General features: G+C 44.8%; 1 protein-coding gene across 1 annotated transcript in view; it reads right to left on the bottom strand.

The window, feature by feature from the left end:
- Positions 1-18,841, bottom strand: part of NAA35 (N-alpha-acetyltransferase 35, NatC auxiliary subunit) — a gene marked incomplete in the record, with an annotated part of 1,521,359 nt that overhangs the window by 1,433,253 nt on the left and 69,265 nt on the right.

Below are 18,841 nucleotides of genomic sequence, written 5' to 3'. Positions count from 1 at the left end.
AGCACCTGGCTTACTGAGGGATGTTATTGGAGAGCTCAAGGAATTAGCCAGGCTGCAAGGTTCAGGGTTTCAAGTTGAGGGTGCAGAATTTGGCCCTCCTGCTGGGACAGCAGGGAAGGGGTCTGAGGCAGGTGCCATGGTTCCAGCAGTGACATACTGTGCAAGAGGGGGTACCAGTGCTGGCGTGGCCAGTCTGGTGCAATCAGTATTGTCCTTGGTTTGTCCTGTTTGATCTTTAGCAGAACTTTCGAAAGGAGAGGCAGAGGGGGAAGGCATAAACTGAGAGGCTTTCCCAGGTAAAGGACAGGGCATCCACTTTCCAGGTTTGACTGTGGGAAGTCCTTGTGCAGAATTTGTCCAATTGGTAGTTCTGAGGGGAGGCAAACAGGTCTATCTCTGGATTCCTCCATTTGTTTCTCAAAAGGTTGAATATCTTTGGTTCCAGTTTCCACTCGTGTGGGTAACATGAGACTTCTGCTTAGGTCGTCTTCCAGTGAATTTAGATTGCCTGGCAGGAGCTGAGCTTTTAGGTGCACTTGGTAGCTCAAGGCTGCGTTACACAGAGCCATGGCTAGTCTGCAGAGAAGGTACGAGTGGGTTCCCCCCTGCTTGTTTATGTACCACATAACAGTGGTGTTGTCTGTCTTTACCAATAATTGTCCTTGAAGGCTGTCAGGGAATTCTTTACAGCTAACATTTCTTTTTGATTGATATACAGGTGCATTTGATTCGGGTTCGATTTGCCCTGAATGCACTGCCCTGCCAACTGAGCCCCCATGCATAGTCTGATGCATCTGTTGTTAGGGTTCAGGCGGCAGGGGGTAGAGTGAATGGAAGCCCCTTGTTGTGGTAGCAGGCCTCTGCACACCAAAGGAATTCTGTCTTTATGCAAGGAATGACAGGAATCATGGATTCCAGGTCCTGAGAATGTTGACACCATAGGCTTTTTAGATACCATTGTAGTTTCCTCATATGCAGTCTTGCATATGGAATTAGTAGAATGCAAGAGGCCATGAACCCCAGGGCTTGCAGGATTTTACTTGCAGATAGCTGGGTCTTTGTGACCAGTAGTTTGAAGTAGGCTGTCAAATAAACTTGTTTCTCTGGCATGAGTTAAGCCATCTGGAAAGTTGTGTTCAAACTTGCTCCCAGGAATACAATTTCTTGGCAGGGTAGTAGATGAGATTTCTTTTCGTTCATGGTGTACCCCAGTGAGGTTAGAAGTTCTTTACAAATGCCAGATGTTTTAGTAGCATGTTCTGGCTTTCTGCCTGAATTAGACAATCGTCCAGGTATGGGTATATTTGAATATTTCTTTGCCTGCAAAATGCAATGACTGGAGCTAGACACTTTGTGAATACCCTGGGTGCAGTAGATAAGACAAAGGGAAGTGCAGAGAACTGATAAGCGCATGGAGCCTGCTCTGAAGCATAGGTATCCTGCAAGATTCCCTTATTGGAATGTGCAGGTAAGCTTCCTTTAAGTCTAAGGTTGCCAACCAAGCACCTTTGCCTAGCATAGGAAGCAGCTGTTGAAGTGTTAGCATTTTGAATTTTGGGATTACCAAAAAGGTGTTTAGAATAGGGAGGTCCAAGATAGGACGCCAGGAGCCATCTTTTCTGGGTATCAGGAAAAGTCTTGAGTAAAAACCTTGTCCCCTTTCTTCTGCTGGGACAGGCTGAATAGCCCTGATACTTAGAAGACAGAGAACCTGCTGTTGAGCCTCTGCCCACTGATTTAGGGGTAGGTCTGGCAAACCGTTTGGGGATGGTAAGGTGTGAAAGTGGAATCTGTATCCTTGGAAAACTACATTTAAAACCCATTTGTCCTGGGTAATGAGTTCCCAGTTTTTCGCATGTAGGGCGATCTTTCCCCCTACGGGAGCAGGCAGTTGAGCAGGGCTTGGAAGGTTTAAGGTTAAGTCATTGTGACATTTTTCCATAGGGGGGTGTCTTACTACTTCCAACTTTGGAAATGGGAGCCTCCCACTGCTTAGGCCTGTGAGTAGCTTGAGACTATAGCCTAGGTGGTCTGATGTTCCCGGGTTTGGACTGAGAAGGCCCGGAAGAGACAGAAAAGGATCAATTCTTAGAAGGCCAATGCCTGCTAAATCTGGGAGGCTGTACTTGCAGGAAATCTTTAACAGTTTACATAGATTTAGCTTCTTCCTCCATGTTTTTAACAACAAACGTCCCGTGTGGAACTACACCAACAAACTCACAGAATATTCCACACCAGAAATGCGAATCACAGATCAAATAGTTAGCAAAATAAATCCACCGAAAAAGCTATAACCACAAATGTATTTAATGTAAATAAATACAGCGGTTTCAAACGTCAAGCGCTTTCACTAGTCTAAGCTAGCTTCTTCAGAACGGTTAAAACAGCTGATTCCACCTTGTTTTGAATAACAAAGCGCGCCAAAAAACTAGAAAGCCATATTTAAAGTCACAAAACGTAAAAAACATTGATCAAAAATAAATTCATTAATAAGAAAATATAAATTAATAAATTAATAAATATGTATATCAAATACATTCAATATTATATCTAAATATCTAGAAATGAATTTTAAAATTAATTAAATACATATCTATTAAATAAAAAAATTCTGTTATTTCTTTAAAATTGTACAGGTACTGTAACAATGAAAACTTTATGAAGCTGTAAGTACTATTGTTCAATTGATATTCAACATCAAGAGAGGCTTGATGGTAAAATAGTCATTAATGCCAGGTTTTCTAGTGGCGTCCGTTAGAGACAGAAAAGGATCAATTCTTAGAAGGCCAATGCCTGCTAAATCTGGGAGGCTGTACTTGCAGGAAATCTTTAACAGTTTACATAGATTTAGCTTCTTCCTCCATCTTTTTAAGGACTTCTTCTGCTTTGTTGCCAAACAGGCGGCCTTGGTTTAAGGGAGTATCCAGTAATTTAGCTTTAACATGATCTGGCAAATTTTGCTCCTTAAGCCAAGCATGCCTTCTAAGTACAGACCCAGTGACAGCAGCCCTGCAAGATGCTTCTAAAGAGTCAAAACCACATTGCAAAGTACCAACATCATTTTCTGTTTAAGTAGTCCCATAATATGTTGCTGATACTTTAACATATGAACCTGGCAGTTTAAGGCCCTAATGGCCAAAGTAGCAGAGTAGCAGAAGTGTATACCTTCTTACCCCATCTGTCCAAGGCCCTGGAATCGCTATCAGAGGGGGTAGGGTTTTTGGCAGTAGTAGCCTTAATGCCTTTAGGTCCTTGGGAAATTGTCTCTGGGTCTGCAGTAGGATTATTGAAGAGTAACTTGTGAGAGTCAGGTACTTTATAATACCGGTCAGGCTTCCTGGGAGCTGGAGGTAAAGTGTCTGGGACCAGGCTAGATTCCAAGAAGGCATCATCTACAATGTCCAGGACAGGAGGGATTGCTAAAGGCCTGTGTTGAGGGAGGAATAAGAATTCCCTAAGCCTCTTTTTGGAGTCAGAGTAATCCTGGCTTTCCCAACAGAAATGCTCCCCAAGAGTGTGCAAGGTTTCACCAAAAGAAAAACTTTCTGGAGGGGAAGCAGAGGGAATGGAATCCTCTGCATCAGATTCCTCATAGGTAGATAGGGGCAAATCCTGGTAATCAGAAGAAACAGAAATTTCAGAATCCTGATCAGAAGAATCAGAAGGAAAATCAGTTCTAGGTCTCTTAGAGGGTGAAGGCTGGCTTCCCCTAATTAAAGTAATAAGGTCTTCAGTCATTCATATCATTTGTTTTTTAGGCATATGGGCCTGACCATGTGGTTTGGATGTCAGTTTTCTAGGCATGGGTCGAGTTTTAGGCCTTGAAGAAGATGGCGTTCGTTTGAAATGCAAGTCAGTTGGTCTGAATACACCCTCAGAAGCTGGTGCCTGCAAAGCGGATCCGGACCCATCCAAGGTAGAAACATCTGCAGGTTCCATAGTCGAAGAAGCATCTCGCGGCATACAGGACCCCGAATGGGTCTCAGGAGAGGTCTGCAAATGTGAAGTAGCGGGTATCAGGGGCTACAAAAGCACCTCACTGAGTACCGGCGAACTGGCGACTAGCTTAACGGAAGCGTCGTCGGCAGCTTTGGACCTATGCGGTCTGTCTTTATCTTAATGTTTTTTCAGAATGTCGGTAGTTGGATGGCTTACTGAAGCTATTTCTGGATAGTTAAACCGAGTACCAAAATAATTTGCTGCAAAAAGAAACCGACAAATAGTCCGGGGATTGAATAAGGTACAAAACTGAGAGCGAGGGACGTCCTGGTCTGGGCCTAAGCAAGGAATGCAGTACGAATGAAAATCTTTATGAGGTATTTGCTTTCCATAGGTAACACAATTGTTAACTTTTACTGACATCGGTTAAGAGCAAGAAAAAGGATCCCCAATGGGTACTTAGCTTTTTTTGAAGACTTCGGTTCTGAAACTCGAAAATGAAAATTTCAAGAGTCGGCCGACTGGCCCTTGTAAACTGCTTCTGCTTCGGGCACTGCTCAGCAAGAAAGACTGATGTAATGGCGTCTGCTGCATGTTTTATACCCCTGACAACCTGACGTCATGGAAGAAGAAACATCATCCAATGCAGGAATCCAAGACTTTGATATTCAGGCTGGCTGAGGGCTACCTGCAGGCAGATAACCCAAATGTAATGACTGCAACAGTGAAACACGAAGAACATCTGTCTTAATGGAAGATCAAATAAGGGGTCTTAGAAGACCAGGCCTGTAATTCAGAAAACCTTCTGGCAGACATTATTGCAACAAAAAAGACAGTTTTCCAAGTTAAATATTTCAGTTCTGTCTTAGCTGAAGGTTCAAATAACTGAATTAACGCTTGCAAAACTACATTAAAATCCCAAGGCAGAGTAGGATCTTTAATAGGAGTTCTAAGGAGAAAAGTTCCTCTTAGAAAAGCTCTACAAAGTTTGGAAGATGCGAGAGATGAATTATTTATTCCAACATGAAAGTTGGAGATGGCAGCTAACTGTACTTTAACTGCAGAACAGACAGCGGTTTCATTGAAGATTGATGCTAGAAATTCCAGAATTTTAGAGATAGCAGCAGAGAAGGGGTCTAATAGTTTTTGTTGTGCAAAAAATAAAAATTTTTTTCAGTTGCTCTTGTAAAGTTTTCTAGTGGAATCTTTGTGGGATCATAAAAGAATATGAAGGACCAGGGAGGAAAGCCTGGGCTGTCTAGCAATCATCTGAAGTGGAAAAACCATGCAGTCAACTTTAGACCTGGAATGTTTGGATGACTCGAGTCTGCTGGATGAGACAGCAGATATAGAATTGGATCCACGATCCATGGGGGATGAAGAAGAGGAGGCCAAAGACAAGGAAACCAAATTTGACAAGGCCAATAAAGGGCAGCAAAGGTTACTGTGCTCTTCAATCGAGATGCTTTCTGAAGAAACTTTGGGATTAGGGGTAATGGGGGATAAGTGTAAAGGAGACTGGTGGGCCAATCATGAAATAGGGCATCTCTCGGTGACTCCCCCGGTGGAAGAATAAGGGCAAAGTATCTGCTGCATTTGTTGAGAGGGGATGCAAAAAAGGTCTTAGCACAGTTAACCCCAGTGACACAAAATTCTCTCCATCACCTTCATAATGACAGAGCACTCATAAAGCATCAAAATGGACCTACTTAACTTTCTGCAATCACTTTGGACTTTCCCGGAAAGTGCATTGCTATCAGAAATTGAATGGTGGAGATCACCCATTGCACACACTTAAAACTTCAACACAGGGAATAAGATCTGGTTTCCCCTTCTTTGTTGATGTATCAGACCACAAACATGTTGGTTTGAATCGCAATAGCCCTGATGAGGACAAAGTCTTAGAAGGCCTGCAACACAAGGAGGAGAGCTCTCATCTCCAAGACACTGACATGCGTGTTGGCCTTTTAGTGGGACCATGTACCTTGGACTGTCCTTCCCAAGAAATGCCACCCCACCAGATATGGGAGAAGTCTGTCATCACTATGGCTTTGGTTGTGGAAGAACAAAGGGACAACCTGCTTGCACTTCACTTGATCGTATCTGCCATACAGGATATCTTCTGCAAGCTTGAGTCATCTTTGTCTGGGCAGAAGGTGGTAAAGAATGGACCACTGTGTAGTTAATGTCCATTGAAGTACTCTCATATGGTACCTTGACAACGCCACTAGAATTATTGCTGCTGACATGGACAATAAAGGTTGGAGGATTAATCAGGCTGAGAGAGACAGAAGACTTCTGGATGATTTTCCTGACCTGAAACTGAATAGTCTAAATTCTTGCCAAAGGGAGCAAGATGTTTGAGTGATCATGGTGAAAGAAGCACCGATGAAATCCAATGTCTGTGTTGGTTCCAGAAGAGATTTGAGGGAGCATATTTAGAGTACGTAATCTTGGGATTATATCAGTTGATATCTGGTAAGAGTGGTGATGACCCAGTCACCTAAAAAAGGAAATACTCTGAATCCTGGCTGTCACTACTGCCATACACTTGGTGAACACCCTGGGGGTTGTGGTGAGACCAAAGGACAGAGCTCTGAACTGGTAATGACTGGCTTCCAGCCAGACATGCAGATATCTCCTGGAGTGGCTGTTCAGCTTGATATGATAGATCTTCAGGATGCATACTATCCAGCACATCCAATCTTCCTGGTGTAGAAAAGGCAGAATGGACTGAACCATGACCATCTGGAACTTTGTGGACTGAGCTGACTGATTTTGGTTGCCAAGATTCAAAAGTGGCCTCTAGTCTCCGGTTTTCTTTGGCACTGAAAAGAATCTTGAGTAAGTTCACGACTCTTTCTGGTTTGCAGGACCTGTTGAGGACTCTTCTAGAAGCTTGTTTATTTCTAGTGCTGCTGCCTCCCACTGACTGAGTGGAACATCACGGATTTTCCTGGAAACCAAAGGGGATGGATGGGAAAATGGTTTGATATAGCGTCTGGATATTATCCTCTGCATTCATGAATCTTTTGTAATTTTTGACCTGGCGCTCTGGTGCAGGGATAGACAAAGTACAGTTGTGTACACAACATAAACGTAGATGTTAGAGTGTATTCACTGTTGCAGTCATCACACTTGGGTTATCTGCCTGCAGGTAGCCTTCAGTCGGCCCGAATACCAGAAATAGTATTTCTGTGTCGGTTGCTGTTGCTCCAGGACTGTCGTCAGGAGTATAAAAACAGGCAGCCAACGCCATTACATCAGTTTTTCTTGCCCCAAATGTCAGGAGCAAATGTCAGGAGCCACCCCCAAATAGGGAGCTAAGTTATAGTGGAAAAAACCCCACCACCACCTAGTAAAAAGTAAATACCAACAGCCCTGTAAAAGGTGAGTAGGAGAGAAAGAGAGAGAGAGAAAAAAAGACAGAGAGACAAAGAGACACAAGGAGGCTGGAGGGTGGGAAACCAGGACTGCAACAGTGAATACGCTCGAACATCTACCTTTATGGTAAGTGTACACAACTGTACAATATTCTTCGTGTTTCACTGCTGCAGTCATCACACTTGGGTTGATTCCCAAAGCTGAAGAACGTGTTAAGAAGAGTTGGGGTTGGCTAGTATGCCCTGCAGCACTGCTGCTGCAAAACCCGCCCTGGAACTGGAAAAGATAGGCAGGTGGTAATGCTTGGTGAAGGTATGAACAGAACTCCAGGTAGCAGCTTCCAGAATATCCCTGGTAGGGACTCTACCTGAGGAATGCTACAGAGGTAGAAGTTGCCCTAGTGGAATGCGTTCTGACCCCCTGAGGGGTTAGTTTCCCATGGTGTTTGTAACAGAAAAGGATACAGTGTGCTATCCATTTTTGAAATATTTTGTTTAGATATGGCCTTGCCCTCTGCCCCTGGTGCAAAGCTGACTAGTAACTGGTCAGATTTCCAGGGCTTAGTCCTGTCAAGGTAGAATCCAAGTTGTCTGTGCATGTCTAAAGAGTGCAGGATCCTTTCCCCTTTATTCTGAGGATTAGGAAAGAAGGTTGGCAAATGGATAGATTGGTTGAGAGCTACACTGAACACCACTTTAGGCATAAAAGTAGGGTTTGTTCTGAGGGAAACCCTGTCAGCATGAAAAATAATGGACAGCTTAAGTGCTTGTAGCTCAGACACTCTTCTAGCTGAAGTGACAGCCAGAAGCAAGGCTGTTTTCCAAGAGAGGAATTTTAACTCTGCTGATGCTGCAGGCTCAAGGGGGGGCATAAGCTTTTCCAGTACAAAGTTACGGTCCCAAGCAGGGGTGGGTGCTCTCCTTGGTAGCCTTAAGTTGTTGGCCCTCTAAGGAACTGTATGATGAGAGGGTGAGAGAAGAGAGGTGGCTCAGTGTTGTAATGAGCCGAGTTGGCAGAGGCATGCATCTTAATGGAAGAGAAGGAAAGGCCTCTGTGGAGTAGATCTGCTAGGCAATCCAGGATTAGAGGTAAGGATGGCAGTGCTGTCTCTGCTCCTTTAGACTGAATCCAAGAACAATACCTTTTCCACTTAACAGCATAGGATTTCCTTGTACTGGATCTTCTGGCTTCAAGAATGAAGTCCAGTACCTGCTTGCTTAGGCTGGTCACTGGGGAGAATTCAAGGAATAAGCCAGGCAGCAAGGTTCAGGGTTTGCAGTTGCAAATGCAAGATCTGTCCCTCCTGCTGAGTGAGGAGGGTTGGGATCTGAGGTAGGTGCCATGGTGGCACTGGTGACAGGCTGTGCAGTAGTGGGTACCAGTGCTGGCATGGCCAGTCAGGGACAATCAGGATTGCCCTTGGTCTGTCCTGTCTTATCTTGAGTAATACTCTTGTAAGAAGAGGCAGAGGGGGAAAAGCATAGATTGAGAGGTTTACCCACTGGAAGGATAGGGCATCCCCTTTCCAGGCCCTGCTGTGAGATGTCCTGGTGCAGAATTTGCTGATCTGGCGACTGTAGTGGGAGGCAAAATCCCCCATCTCTGGGTTAGCAGGCTGAAAGTGCTGGGGTCTAATTGCCACTTGTGTGGGTCTAGGAGATTTCTGCTTAAGTCATATGCCAGAGTTTTGTGTGCCTGACAGGAATCGAGCTTGCAGATGAACATGCATGTCTAAGGCTGTGTTCAACAGTGTCATGGCTAGCCTGCAGAGTGGGTAAGAGTGGGTTCCCCCTTGCTTGTCGATGTACCACATAACTGTGGTGTTGTCTGTTTTTATTAGCAGGGGTCCTGGTGAGAGTAGGGATCTGAAAGCTGTCAGAGCGTGCTGAATAGCTAGCATCTGTTTTTGGTTGATGTGCAGATGAATTTGACTTGGGCTCCAGTGGCCCTGAATGCATTTGTCGCACAGATGTGCCCCCTAGGCATAGTCTGATGCATCTGTGGTTAGGGTCTGGGTTGCATGGGGTTATGTAAAGGGAAGCCCCTTGTTGTGGCTGCATGCTGTTGCCCACCAAAGAAACTCTGTCCTTAGACAAGGTATGATTGTTTCCAGGTCCTAAGAATGTTGGCAAGAAAGACTTTTTAAGCACCATTGAAGTTTCCTCATATGCAGTCTGGCATTTGGAATTAGTAGAATGCAAGAGGCAATGAACCCTACAGCCTGCAGGATTTTCCTTGCAGACAGCTGGGTTCTGGTGGCCATTTGAATGATGTAGCCTGTTAGAAAGGCTTGTTTTTCTGGAGTAAGGAATGTCATCTGGAATGCTGTGTCCAAGTTTACTCCCAGGAATACAATCTTTTGACTGGGGACTAGATTTGATTTCTTTTCATTGATAGTGTACCCCAGGGAGGTTAGAAGGTTCTTTACAAATGTCAGGTGCTACAACATCTTTCCTGACTGTCTGCCTGAATCAGGCAATCGTCTAATTAAGGGTATATTTGAATCTTTCTCTGTCTGCAATAGGCAATGGCTGGAGCCAGGCATTTTGTGAAGACTCTGGGAGCAGTGGATAAGCCAAAGAAAGTGCAGAGGACTGATAAGGCGTAGATCCTGAACTGAAACTTAGATATTTCCTGCATGATTCCCTGATAGGGATGTGCAGATAGGCTTCTTTCAAGTCTAGGGTGGCTAACCAGGCCTCTTTGGACAGCACTGGAAGAAGTTGCTGAAGGGTGAGCATTTTGAACTGAAGGTGTTTAGAATGGAAAGATCTAGGTTTGGGTGCTAAGTGCCCTCTTTTCTGGGTACCAGGAAAAGTCTGGAATAAAACCCTTAACTGATTTGATCTGCAGGAACAGGTTGAATTGCCCTTATGTAGAGCAGGGACTGAACTTGGTTTTGTGCCTCTGCCCACTGGTTTGGAGGAATGTCTGGGAACCCTTTGGGGTTGGCAGTGCGTGGAAGTAAATTTTTTACCCCTGGGATACAATGTTGAGGACCCATTGGTCTTTGGTAATATAGGTCCAGTTTTTTTGCATGGTGGGTAAGTTTTCCTCCTAAGGGCACAAGCAATTGGGCAGAGGTGAAGAGTGGAGCAGAAAAGTCATTGTGAATTCTTTCTGTAAGGGGGTGGCTTAGCACTAAGTGGAGGTACTCCATTGCTTAGATCTCTGCATACCCTGAGACTGTAATCTGAGGGGTCTGTTTCCCCAGGGTCTAGTTTGAGATGGCCTTGAGGGGACTGGAAAGGACCAATGTTTCGAGGGGCAATGCCTACTGAATCTTGGAGGCTGCACCTGCAAAAAATCTTTTGACTGTCTGCATAAAGGTAGCTTTTTCTTCCATCTTTTTTAGAACCTCTTCTGCTTTGGTGCCTAACAAATTGTCCTTATTCAAAGAAGCATCTAGTAATTTTGATTTGACATGGTCTGGCAAGGTCTGTTCCTTAAGCCAAGCATGGCTTCTCAGTATAGAACCAGCGACTGCCACCTGCAAGATGCTTCTAGGGCGTCAAACCCACATTGCAAGGTATGCTTGCTGACTTGGCTTACAGAATGCAAAAGCTACTGTAATTCTTTAATTTCTGCACAGTCTGTAAAGGCAGATCATTTTTGCTTAATAAGTTCCATAATATGTTCTTGGTATTTCAGCATGTGAAACTGGCAATTCAATGCCCTAACAGCTAGAGTTGCAGAGGTGTATACTTTTTTATCCCATCTGTCTAAAGCTCGGGAATCCCTGTTCGAAGGGGTGGGATTCTTGGCTGTAGTTGCTTTTATACCTTTAGGTCCTTGGGAAATTACCTCCGGGTCAGCAGTAGGATTTTTGAAAGGAAATTTGTGAGAGTCAGGGACTCTGTAGTACCTGTCTGGTTTCCTTGGAGCAGGGGGTAAAGTACCAGGTGTCAGACTGGAGTACATAAAGACATCATCCAGAACAGGAGGGATAGGTAAAGGTCTATGTTGTAGCAAATCTAAAAATTCCCGAGTCTCTTTTTTTGCATTGAGGATAATCCTGGCATTCCCATTAGAAATGCTCTCAAAGTATGAAAGGTTTCACCAAAAGAAAAATCCACTGGAGGGGAAGCAGAGGGAATTCCTCTGCATCTGAATCCTCATACGCAGATAAAGGCATGTCTTCATATTCAGAAACATCACAGTCGTCAGACTCTTGGTCACAGTTAAAGCTGCTGGGTACAGGTCTCTTTCTCTTAGCAGGGGAAGGCTGGCTTCCCCTAATCAGCATGATCAGCTCTTCTGTCATTTTAAGCATTTGAGATTGTGGCAAGGAAGCAGGTGCTTGAGATTCGGTCGTCGTGTTTTTAGGCGTAGCTCGTACTCTTGGCCTTAGAAACTCGGTAGTTTTATAAAGAACTGAAGATGCGAAAGAAGTCGGTTTGTGTCGAGTAACGATAATACGATGAACTTCCTCAGAAGTCAGTGCCTGCACAGCGGCTCCAGAGCCATCCAAGATAGAGACATCTGCAGGTTCCATAGTCAAAGAAAAGTCTCACGGCATACCGGACTCCGAATGGGTCTTGGTTGCAGCCTGCGAATCCATCGAAGCGGGCATCAGGGTCTGGGAAAGCACCTCACTGAGTATTGGCGAACAGCTTAACGGAAGTGTCGTTGGCAGTTCTGGACCTGTGCGGTCTGTCTCTGTCTTTATCCTTACGTTTTTTCGGAGGATCGGTAATCGGATGGCTTACCAAAGCCATTTTGGAATACGGAGACAGACAGCAAAAGTATTTAGTGACAATAAGGGCCCGAAGACGAATAGTTCAGGCATTGAACAAAGCACAAAACTGACAGTGAGGAATGCCGTGGTCTGGCCTAAACAGGTGATGCAGTAAGAATGGAAATCTCGGTGTGGTATTTGCTTTCCACAGGCGAAACAATTGTTAACTTTTTCTGACATCAGTGAGAGCAACAAAAAAGGATCCCCAACGGGATACTTAGCTTTAGAAGACTTCAGGATGATTCAATTTGGAAATGAAAACTCAGGTAGCGGCCGACCAGCACTTGTGCTAACTGCTTCTGCTTCGGGCTCCTCGGCAAGAAAGACTGATGTAATGGTGTCGGCTGCCTGGTTTTATACCCAAGATGGACTTGACATCAGTCCTGGAGCGACAGCTACCGATGCAGAAATACTAAGTCTTTGTTATTTGGGCCGATTGAGGGCTGCCTGCAGGCAGATAACCCAAGTGCGATGACTGCAAAAGTAAAACATGAAGAACATCTTCAGATTGCCTCCAGAAACACTTGGGGCTTCTTTCAGGACAATTGGAAAGATCTCTCAGAGAAAGAATCTCACGATCCTTGATTTTGTAGACCACCTCTACCACAAGGATGGCATTTTTCACCATGGAGTTCCACCCTCTGCCTCTGAGGAAACTATCTCCACATGGATGTTGGACGGGACCCTGGGATTTTCTGAACTACATCTTTCGACTACATTGTTGATTCCTAGAAAAGGTTCATTGAAGGGGCCAAAAAAGTACAGTTTTGTACCTACCATAAATGTAGATGTTCGAAGATCCACATTGCTGCAGTCCTTACACTTGGGTAGTCCGCTGTCCTCGGTCGGCCCGAATATCAAAGTATAAGGCTGACGTCGGTCAAGGCGCATTTGACTGACATCAGGACGTCAGGGTACAAATGCGCATGACCGACGTCATATCCTCAGTCTTTTCTTGCCCCAGATGTCAGAAGACCCTAGAAATAAAGGCCAAAACCAAAAGACAGCAAACCAACAACCAACCATCCTAGCACTAAAAATATGTACAATATATACAATATACACCCTATTTACAACCCACACAACCGCCTCTAACTACAGAGGGGAAGGAGGGAGGGTAAATTGGACTGCAGCAATGTGAGATGAAGAACATAGTACAGTTTTGTACCTACCATAAATGTAGATGTTCGAAGATCCACATTGCTGCAGTCCAATTTACCCTCCCTCCTTCCCCTCTGTAGTTAGAGTCCTTACACTTGGGTAGAATCCCAAAGCAGAGGTAAGGGAGGATGGCCAAACTATAAGGAAGCAGGAGCTGCCAAAATGCCCTGCAAAACAGCAGTGGCAAAACCAGCCCTAGATTTAGAGTAAAGTGGTAGGTGATAATGCCTAGAGAAAGTATGCACTGAACTCCAAGTAGCTGCCTCCAAAATATCCTTAGTTGCCACCCCCTCAAAAAGCTGTCAAGTGGCAGTAGCCCTAGTGGAATGAGGCCTAATCCCAGCTGGAATTTCCTTGCCATGATGGGAATAACAGAAAGCAATGCAAAACCCAATCCACTTAGAAATAGTTTGTTTTGACACAGGCTTGCCCTGAGAACTCAAAGCAAAAGAAACAAATAACTGCTGAGACTGCCTGAACCCTTTAGTTCTGTCCAAATAATAACGCAACTGCCTGTGTACATCTAAAGTGTGCAAAATCTTTTCCCCTTTATTTTGGGGTTTGCATAAAAGTTGGCAAATGAATAGTTTGGTTTAAAGCCACACTAGAAACCACTTTAGGCATAAAGGAAGGATTAGTACGTAAAGATACCCTATCCTTATGGAAAATTAAGAAAGGCTCAACCGCCATAAGGGCCTGCAACTCAGAAACCCTTCTTGCAGAGGTAATAGCCAACAAAAAGCAGTCTTCCATGATAAAAACTTTAATTCAGTAGTAGCTGCAGGCTCAAAAGGTTGTAGAGTGAGTTTCTCCAACACAAAATTGAGATCCCAAGCAGGAGTAGGAGCTCTTGTGGGGTCTTATATTCTTTGCCCCTCTAAGAAATTGCTTGAACAAAGGATGAGAAAACAATGGTGGGTCACAATCATAGTGAGCCGAAATTGCTGCAGCATGAACCTTAATAGAAGAGAAGGACAAACCTTTGTCCAGTAACTCAGTAAGATATTGAAGAGCCACACTCAAATTAGGCTCAGAAACATCAAAATCCTTTGCTGCACTCCAAAATAAAAATCTCTTCCATTTATCTGCGTACACTTTCCTTGTACTAGGCCTTCTAGCTTCCAAAATAACATTCAAAACTTGCTGTGGAAGTGGAGGCCCACTATGGTTCAAGACAGAATATGCCAGGCTGTTAGGTGCAGAGAGTGAAGCTTGACATTGAGCAAATGACTGTCCTCCTGAGACAACAGGTGTGGAATCGAAGGCAAAGGCCATGGAGGTTTACGTACCAGGCTTCTCAGTAATGGGTACCAATGCTGTCAAGGCCAATCTGGAGCTATCAAAATCATCCTTGGCTTGTCTTGTCTGGCCTTTAGTAGTACCTTTGGGAGGAGAGGCAGAGGCGGAAAGGCATACACATGAAGATTGCTCCAATTGAAAGAAAGAGCATCCACTTTCCAAGCTGTGGGATGAAACCTTTTTGTGCAAAACTTTGGCAGCTGGTGGTTTAGTGGAGAAGCGAACAGATCTATGTCTGGAGTTCCCCATGACACTGTCAATTTCTGAAATACATGAGGATCCAATTTCCACTCGTGGGGATCCATAATTTGTCTGCTCAACACATCTGCTAAGGAGTTCTGTGCTCCCGGCAGAAACCTTGCCTGAAGATTTAGCTGTAAACTGAGAGCAGTCTCCCACAAAATCACTGCTTTCCTGCATAGGGGATAAGAATGTGTTCCGCCTTGCTTGTTGATGTACCACATGACAGTTGTGTTGTCTGTTAGAATCAACACCTGCCCTGGAAGAAGTAAATCCTTGAAAGCTATTAATGCAAACTGGACTGCTAACATCTCCTTCAAGTTGATATGTAGATGTTGTAGTCTGGCAGGCCACTTGTCTTGTATCCACTTTCCATTCAGATGAGCTCCCCAAGCTTTGTCTGAGGCATCTGTCGTTAGAATCTGACTCGCCTATGGCCGGGTCACAGAGAGTCCCTTGTTTAGGTGACATTCCTGAGCCCACCACAAAAATTCCTTTTGAATGCAAGGTATTATTTGAATGACAGTGTCCAAATCCTGGCAGTGCTGTGTCCATACATTTTTGAGATACCATTGTAGCTTCCTCATATGCAGTTTGGCATTGGGAAGCACCAGAATACAAGATGCCATGAACCCCAAGGCTTGAAGGACTGTCCTTGCAGTCAGCCTGGACTGATGAGACAACTGATGAAAGTAAAGGGAAAGATTCTTTTGTTTGTCCGGGGTCAAAAAAGCCATCTGGGATGCTGTATTCAGTCTCACACCCAGAAAGCACATGTCCTGAGAGGGTACTAGACTGGACTTTATTTCGTTCACAGAATACCCCAGGCATCTTAGCACTGCTATCACATAATCCAAATGATGAAGAAGCTCCCTTCCTTGAGCCAGAATCAGGCAATCGTCCAAATAAGGATAGATCTGTATTCCTTTCAACCTGAGGAAAGCTATCACTGGAGCCAGAACTTTCGTGAACACTCTGGGCGCAGTAGATAAGCCAAAGGGCAATGCAGAGAACTGATAATGAGAAATCCCAGCTCGAAAACGCAGATACTTCCTGCAACTCAGTCTGATAGGAACATGAAGATAAGCCTCCTTGAGATCCAAAGTTACCATCCAATGATCTTTGCCCAGCAGAGGTAAAAGCTGCTGTAACGTCAACATTTTGAACTTGGGAATGTCCAGATAAGTGTTGAGGATAGATAAGTCCAAAATTGGTCTCCATGTGTTCCCTTTCTTTGGTACTAGGAACAGGCGAGAATAAAATCCTAGGCCCACTTCTGGCATAGGGACCGGCTGAATGGCCCCTATTTGGAGTAACAGAGAAATTTGCTTGTGAGCCTCTATTCTTTGTGGAGGAGGAACGTCTGGCATGCCTTTGAAAGGAGGCAAGGTATGGAAATAAAACCTGTAACCGTGGTGAATGATATCCAATACCCATCTGTCTTGGGTAATTAAACTCCAATTTTCTTTGAAAAGTGCCAACCTTCCTCCCAAAGGTGCTGCCAGACGAGAAGGTTCTGACAGCTGAAAAGGTAGGTCATTGGGTCTGTTTACGAAAGGACTGACCCCTGCCCTCACCCGAAGACTGTGCAGGAGAACTCCCTGTTCTAGGCCTGAAAGAGCCCTGAGCTCTGCCCCTACCACGTCTAGATCTACCCCTAGACTGGGAATCATAAGAAGGATACGTCCACCCCTTAGTAGGCCAATTTCTACTAAACTTTGGAGGCTGAACCTGCAAAAAATCTTTAACAGTCTGCATAGACTTAGCCTTGTCTTCCATTTTCTTTAAAACTGTCTCAACAGGAGAACCAAACAACACATCAGATTGTAAAGGAGCATCTAAAATCCTTGTTTTAACATGGTCAGATAAATTCTATTCCCTCAGCCAGGCGTGCCTGCGAAGAACTGACCCAGTGGCAGCCACCCTAGACGAGGCCTGTACAGCATCAAAACCACATTGCAAAGAATGCTTACCCACCTGTTCAGAGACATGCACTAAATCTTGCAACTCTTTACAATCAATACCTTCCGCCAGAGCATCAACCTTAGACTTCAATTGTGAAAGGAGATAGTTTTGGTATTTCAACATGTGAAACTGGCAATTCAAAGCCCTCATAGCTAGGGTGGAAGAAGTATAAACTTTATTTCCCCATCTATCCAAAGCCCTGGCCTCTTTATCTGAAGGAACCGGATTCTTGACAACAGAAGCCTTAACACCTTTAGGCCCCTGACTAACAGTTTCTGGGTCTGCCCTAGGACTCTTAAAAAGATACTTATGAGCTTCAGGCACCCTGTAATACCTATCCGGTTTAACAGGAGCAGGAGGCAAAGAATCAGGATTAAGAGAAGCCTCTGTAAAAACATCTTCCACCACATCCAAAACAGGAGGTATAGCCAAAGGCCTATGCTGGGGTAAAAACAAAAATTCCCTAAGCCTTTTCCTGGAATCAGAGAAGTCCTGACCTTCCCACTTAAAATGCTCCCTCATGGAATGAAGAGTTTCTGAAAAGAAAAATCCTCAGGAGGAGAAGCAGAAGGAGTAGAATCATCCACATCAGAATCAGAATAAGGAGAATACTCCTGCAAGTCTTCAGCCGAAGACTCTGAAACATCCAAGCCTGCTCAAAACTCCCTAGCTCAGGCTCCACCCTAGGTCTCTTATCAGGAGGGGCAAAGAACCCTAATCAAAGTAATCAAATCTTCTGCCATTTTAAGCATATGCTTCTTGGGCACAGTTCCTGAAGAACTAGGGGTGACACCAACTGAAGCTAAACCTGGCCTGCCTCTGGGAGAAGCCTTGGAAACAGAAGGAGAGGGCCTAACCACCTTAGGAAGGGAGGGGAGTATAGTAACCTGAGAAGCCCCTTCAGCCTGACCTGCCTCCTGAGGCCACATCCTGCAATAACAAAGTCTCTTCCTGGGATCCCAAAGAAACCTCCGGTGGAACCACCGGCTCCACCGACACCTCTAAAGAACCGGCGTCCGGTACAGACGGTTCTTCCAGCCTAGGCTTAACTGCTTTGTCCTTGCGCTTCGAAGAAGCGGCCGGAGCATCCGGCGGCATTTTATAATTGCACCGCTTCGAAGACTAACCTGGCACAATCTAACCTTCTTTATAGTGCGCTTATTGAATCTAGCACAAGAGCGACACCCAACAACGTCGTGCTCAGGCCCTAAACAAGGAATACACAAAGTATGATAGTCTCTATGCGGTATCTGTTTCCCACAAGAAATACAATTATTCACTTTTTCTGACATCCGGTAAACCACTGAGGCAAGAAAAAACTAAAATATTCCCCAACGGGGTACTTAGCCAACTTTGACTCGGTCTGAAACTCCGGAATCGAAAAATTTCAGAACGCCAACCAGCACTTGCAATGCTGCTTCTGCATCGGACCATGCGGCAAAAAAGACTGAGGATATGATGTCGGTCATGCGCATTTGTACCCCGACGTCCTGGTGTCAGTCAAATGCGCCTTGACCGACGTCAGCCTTATACTTTGATATTCGGGCCGACCGAGGACAGCGGACTACCCAAGTGTAAGGACTGCAGCAATGTGAGATGAAGAACATCGTATGCCCACAGCAGAGTTTTACCTTCCAGCTCACACCTGCAGTGTGCATCTTTCACTTTGGGGCCAAAAAAGGAACTTCAGTTACAGGGAGCACTGATGAAGGAAGCTATGAAGGGTTGTCCAGAGTCGCACAAACATCCAGGCAAGTCTCTTGATGGAAATACCTGAACCTGCTGCCTGTAAGGTACCTTCTTCTGTATGAGAGATAAGCTTTATGGCCAAAATGGAAATGGACTTAAGGAAAGTCAACTGCAAGGCAACAGTGCTCTCTGCCTTGGAGGAGATAGCCCCTGAGAGGGATTTGGTAAGTTTTTTAATAAAGTCCCTCTTTAGTCTTGTGAAGTGTGTGACATAATTAAGAGAATGAAGGGCAAAGGTCGAGGATGCAAAAACATGTTTCCAAATCTGTCCATTGGCTTAGACTTCCTGTTTCAGGGGGTGGGGAGTAAACAGAGGAACTCTGTTCTGCTAGTTTCTTCTTTGTGGCTGTTGCTATGACCAAGGCA

Source organism: Protopterus annectens, chromosome 2.part0 (genome assembly GCF_019279795.1).
Source record: "Protopterus annectens isolate FY-2018-M chromosome 2.part0, PAN1.0, whole genome shotgun sequence".
NCBI lineage: Eukaryota > Metazoa > Chordata > Ceratodontiformes > Protopteridae > Protopterus > Protopterus annectens.
Note: the sequence above shows the minus strand (reverse complement) of the source record. Positions and strands in the feature narration are given on the sequence as shown.